Source organism: Lygodium microphyllum, chromosome 2 (genome assembly GCF_053477565.2).
Source record: "Lygodium microphyllum isolate KBCC chromosome 2, Lygodium_microphyllum_v1.1.10, whole genome shotgun sequence".
Lineage (NCBI taxonomy): Eukaryota > Viridiplantae > Streptophyta > Polypodiopsida > Schizaeales > Lygodiaceae > Lygodium > Lygodium microphyllum.
This window is the reverse complement of record NC_141136.1, coordinates 137450929-137457234: the sequence shown is the minus strand read 5'-3', so window position 1 is coordinate 137457234 and position 6306 is coordinate 137450929.

The window sequence follows — 6306 nt, the reverse complement described above, 5'->3', positions numbered from 1 at the left end:
CAACCATAGCTTTACAACAACAGCTCATTGGTTGCCCCCGCGCCCCCCCCCCCCCCCCCCCCCCCCTTCGCCCCCGGCCTTATTGTGTACTCATGGAGCATTATCTTTATGAATCAAATTTAGGCATAGTAGCATAGTTTGAGTCAACAAAACATTGCATGAAGATACACAACAAGAATTACAAGAGATCCAAAATCAACCAAAAACTTTACTTACTGGAAAGTTTTTACAACATATAGGATGATAGTGCTACAATATCCATGGCAAGTTTCCGTGTCTTACAAAATAGGAGATATGACAAAGCCTAAAGGCACACCACAAATCCTAAATTATGTCCATAAATATTTGTTTAATTGTTATCAATAGATGAAGAGCCTTCATTATCAGTTATCTAAAGGATGACGATGATTCATAAGAAATTTTGAGTCTTCTTTGAAGATGTTCATATTTGACTTCCTCATATAGTTGAAATGTAATGGCTTGGGGTAGTTGCACCTTCAACATATTTAGATTTGCAATATCAACATCTATGGAATCTTACAATTTTCAATCCAACAAAGTTGTCAATCCTTGCATCAAATTCATAGCATCTTCATATGTTTCCCTAGTCTCTCCCCTTGCTTCTCTCACTTTCTCTTGAAAATAGAAGCTTGCATCTCATATTGTGCCCATCAAGTAATGTTCTTCATTCATTATAGGCCCAACCATACTTGGTGAGGAATGAAACCTAACACCAACAAGCATTAGATTATGTGTTGCACTAATACATATGAAATACTATCTAAATATATTTAGCATATAGCCAACAAGATGTGTATGCATTCCCATAGCCAAAAACTTATATACCTTTTAAAAAGTTTCAAATTAAGTTTGAACAACCATTTATAAGAAGCTCTAAAGAAAACACTAAACAAAAAAAATGCTAAATGTACATGAATTTGTGATATACTAACGATAAACACATAATCATGAATCCAATAGTTAAAAATATATATACAAACTCATAAATTGGATGAATTTGAGAAGAAGAAGCTATGGCTTCATCAATGGCTAATGTACACAACAAAGTAAACAAGAAATAGAGCAAACAATTGGTCACTTAGCATTTACAAACTCATGGGGATTCTCGTTTCCAAACATTAAGGAAACCATTGCAAAGAAGCAGTGATCTATGTGTTTCACAATGCATAAGAATAACTGATTAATAGCCCATTAATTAGATAATAGTAAACAGCCTTCCAAATCACATGTAAACAAGTATTTAGACAAGTATTTAAAAACACAATTAAATAGTAATTAATCCCATGTCCACAACAATGTTAATAGTCATTTATCATACACAAACAACCCTGAATAACACACAATTGCATGAATCTAAATTATTCAGGAAAAACAAACAAGGTTTAAGTCACCAAAGCAAATATATACAAACCATAGATTCTAAAGAGAATTCTAAAGAGAATGGAAGAGAAACAAACCTTAGATATGTTGAGTTGAGAGGTCTCTCCAATGGCCTTACATATGAGCTCCCATATCTCAGACCATGGGTTGTTTACTCTCAATTTGCACCAAATTTTTGGTTTTTGGCCCTTTTCAGACTACCTAGTTTCAATCTAGCCATTTAAAGAAAGCATGCCATGTTTAAACAAGCATGAAATTGCACTTGAGAAATTAAAACCAAAACGCATCTAAATTGGCATTGAAAAGGATACTTGAAAGCCAAAATTTATTTTGATCTTAGAAGATGGCTTAAACATGATAATTAATACACCCCTTACTACATGTCACAGCTCCCATCTCTGCTCCAATTTTGTTGTAGTGTATTATGCATGCCAAGTTAAGATCCTTTGCAGTATACACATATTGAATGTTTGCATACCATTTTTTATCATGTTGAATGTTATGTATGCCAAGTGAAGATCATTTTTTAGTATGCACATATTGAATATTTGTATACCATTTTTTATTATATGACTTTAGAGCATGTAGTACGACTATGATAGCCAAGCACATGGTTGTGATGTAGTTGTGCAAAACCATGTAATGCTTTTGAGATGTATTCATTATAGGAGATCCCTAGTGGCATGGACATGATGATGTTACCCTCTAGACTATATGCTACTAATGGCCTTGTTTCTTATTTTTGGCATATGGTAACTTTTGAGATGGATCCACCACAATAACAATGATCGAAAAGGAAAATTGTACATCACATGTACCAACTATATCACATACATAGTTATTACCAAAAGGGATTGATCCACGTCTGCTATTGTCATATGAATAGAACCAATTCTTATGAGAAGTCACATGAAAATATGTATCCAAATCAAGAATCCAAACTTGAGCTACTTGTCTATCCCCTACAACCAGCATATATACGGAAGAGTAGCATTATGCACAATAACTGCATTGATTTCTTCAATCTTTACCTTTCATTTACCTTCTTTCTTGTTCACATTCATATCTTCCTTCTTCATATCCTTTTTCTCTTGCTTCTATTTGTAATAAATCTTCTTAATATGACATGTTTTACTACAATGGAAGCATTAACATCTTTCTTGGAGTTGGATGACCAGTCTACGGTATTGGTTCTTTCCTTTGTATTGTTTTGTGCCTCTTTTTTCCTAAGTTTCTAATACTTTACCATTTTTGCCTTCCTCCATTTATTTTCTATGTATCTCTTCAGTCAATAAACTATAAAAATGGGACACTTGAAGATAGCAGTGAAATGAGAATCGCTTGTTCAAGCAATCCAAATCTTTGTGAAATCTTAACCAAAAAGCTTCACAATTGTTGGTTGTTGAAAACTCACAAATACAAGATCCTTGAACATAACCTTGAATTGAGAATGATTTTTTGGAGGAATCTTGCTTGAAAACCAATTGTAGTAAACCTCTCATTAATAAATCATCGAGATGGAAACACAACAATTTGGAAAGCTTAAGCTTTATAAGCTTAAACATTAGGCTTAACAATTGATATAAAACTTGAAACTTTCTACCTAAGAGAGGAAAAAAAAACATCCTCACAAACAAGCTTCCTGAGTGGTCCTCCACCTCGTGGGTGAGGTCCTTCGCAATTTGAGATTGTAGCGGGGGTTCTTCACCGCCAGGCACATGCTGGTATTGATAGTTCATCGCGAGACAGTCTATAGAGCCCATTCATTCCAGGAGCTTCGTCTTTGCATGAGATGGTAAGCGATTGGAAGCCCTTGATCTCAGCTTCGCTTTGATACAATTGGTGCGCAAATCAGGTGATGTATGCGTGCATAGTGAACGTTGGAAGGTCTCCAAGAACAAATAACTCTACAAAAGCTTCATAAAAGCAAGAAAAGAGTTTGCACGACCCATTGAGACAAAAGGACCAATTGGGTGGAATCTCCCCCCATGCCTTGTGTGAGCGCTTCACAAGGCATGCATTTATAAATTTATTAATCTCCAAGCTCAAAAATAGCCCACTTTACAATTAGCATGCTTTTGGCTTTTGTGTTTGCTTTTGCTTAAATAAAGAGTAAAGTGTTTGGGTGTCCCAAAAGTCGGAATGTGCCCAAATACAATGTCCAATAATTAAATATTAAATCGAGCACCTATGCGCATACAAAAATAATAAATGTTTGTCAAGTGCTTTAATAAATAAATGCGCCTAAATAAGTATTGACTCTATGCCTTTAGTGATAAGACACACGTCCATCAAAATAATAATTTTTCTAGTTAATCTGAATATACGCCATCGCCCGATGCTTTCCAATGCCACCGTTGCTTGCTCTACACATCAACTAAAGTATTCACAATTGTTAGAAAATAATAAGATAAAATCCACAAAAGTGAATAGCTAGCAGTCTTCAACTACAAAATAATTAAATTGGCTGGAACTCTGTCCTAATCTTAATTTAATACAAGCACACTCTAAACTCATAAACATCTATTAATTTAATATGTATTTTGTAGAATCACCCACGTGCACACCATTAAATTAACCTGATGCCTGAAAAGGACAGGTGTCGCCATGAACTACTCGCACAAGGAATCCACCTTGTGTATGAGCCTAGCAAATAGATATAGTTTTATAGAATTCACCAAAAAACCTCACACAATCCACCATGGAATAAAAACCTCACAGAATCCACCGTGGAATATTCCTCCTGGCATCATCTTCTCTCTCTCTCTCTCTCTCTCTCTCTCTCTCTCTCTCCTCTCTTTTCCTTCCCTCTCCTCTTTTTTTATTTTTTTCTTCCTCTCTTTAAATTTTTTTCTTTTTTCTTTCTTTTAAAATTTATCTTATCTCTCTCTATAATTGTCTCTCTGTGTGTTCAAATTCTCTCTCTTCTTCTTCTTTTCTCTCTCTCCTTTTCTTCTCTCTGTCTCTCTCCCCCTTTTCTTCTCCTCCCTCTCTCCTCTCTTTTCCTCTTACTCTCTCTTGAATTTTATATTTTCTCTCTTTATAATTCTCTTTCTCTTTGTTCCCCCCCTCTCTCCCTTTCCTCTTTTTTTTTGCTCTCTCTCTCTCTCTCTATTTTATTTTCCTCTCTCTTTCTCTTTCAAGTTTTTTTTCTCACACTCTCTTTTCTCTATTTATATTTTTTCTTCTCTCTCTATTTTTCTCTTTTCTCTCTTTCCCTTTCTCTCCCTCTATTTTCTCTCTCTTTCAAATTATAGATTTTCTCTCTGTCTCTCTCTCTAAGTAAAAAATTATATTTAAAAATGTTTAATTTAAAAAAAACTATTCTCTTTTCTCTTTTCCCCCTCTCTCTATCTTTTTCTCTTTATTTTTCTTCTTTTTTTTATCATTCTCCTTCTTCTTCTTCATCTTCTTCTTCTTCTCAAAGTGTGTGAAAAATTGTCAAAAAAATAAATTTAAAAATATTTACTTTAAAAAAGTTTAATCTAACAGAGAGAGAGAGAGAGAGAGAGAGAGAGAGAGAGAGAGAACCTAGGCCCTACACATGAGAGAGAGGGGGAATGGGGAGAATAAAAAATTTTAATTAAAAAAGACTATTCTCTTTCCTCTTTCCATCTTCTTCTTCTTCTTCTTCTCTCTCTCTCTCTCTCTCTCTCTCAAAATGTGTAAAAAACTATGTTTGAAAAACTTTAAATTAATTTTTTTAATATTTAATTTAAAAATTTTAATCTAAGAGAGAGAGACTTTTGATTTAAAAAGAAGTTTGATTTAATTAAAGGAGAGAGAGAGAGAGAGAGAGAGAGAGAGAGAGAGAGAGAGAGAGAGAGAGAGAGAGAGAGAGAGAGGAGGGAGAGGGGAGGGGGGAAAGAAAGAGAGAGATTATAAGTGTGTGAGAGGGGAGGGGGTTTTAATTTTAAAAATGGAGGTAAGGGAGGGGCTTAAATGAAAAAAGGTAGGGGAAGAGAAAATGAGAGATTACATGTGAGAAAGAGGGGAGAGGAGGGGGTTTTGATTGAAAAAGGGAGGTTTGGAAAAGAGGGTAGGTTCGAAAAGTCCTCTAAAGGTTCAGGGCTTTCTAGACTTATAGTAAAAATAATATAATAATAAGATTAAAAAAAGAAAAGTGAAAGGGAGAGGCTTTAATGAAAAAAGGGAGGGAGAAGAGAAAATGAGAGATTACACGTGAGAAAGAGGGGAGGGGAAGGGGTTTTGATTGAAAAAGAAAGGTTTAGAAAAGAAGGTAGGTTCGAGAAGCCCTCTAAAGGTTTGGGACTTTCCAAACCTACAACAAAAATAATATAGTAGCAAGATTTTAATTGTAGGTGCATGTAAGATTCATTATGTAATATCCCTAAGGGTAAATCGATTGAATTAGACACCTTATCTCCTCGCGCCATCGTCATGACTCTCAATTCACTTCATCATTTGCTTCGAATACTTCACCATCATCGTCGTATTCGTATGGTACTCGAACCACTGATGTGCATTGATGTTAACAAAGCACTTAACTGCGAGTACGTCTCGCCGACGTGAATGGAGAGCACATCACGGCCATGCTCAATAAAAGATTGCCATTGATCCTGGTAATAATCCTGGATGTGATCCAAGTGCCACATGATCAGTCAATGCTCAATAAGTAGCCATCGCCATCGTGTTTCAGCAAATCAATGCACGTCTTCTTGACCTTCTCTCCCTCACTTTCACGATCAATGTTACCACCAAATGCCCCCCTGACCCCCTCGTCACCCTCGCTGGAATAATAAAGACATAAGGTTATATAAACCTTAAAGTGTTAAGCCTTTAGGTTGTTAGTTTTTCCTTTTCGATCAAATAGATGCCGCAAGAGAGAGAGAGAGAGATGGAATGGGATGGGGAGAGGAAGAGAGATTGAGTGGGATAGGGAGA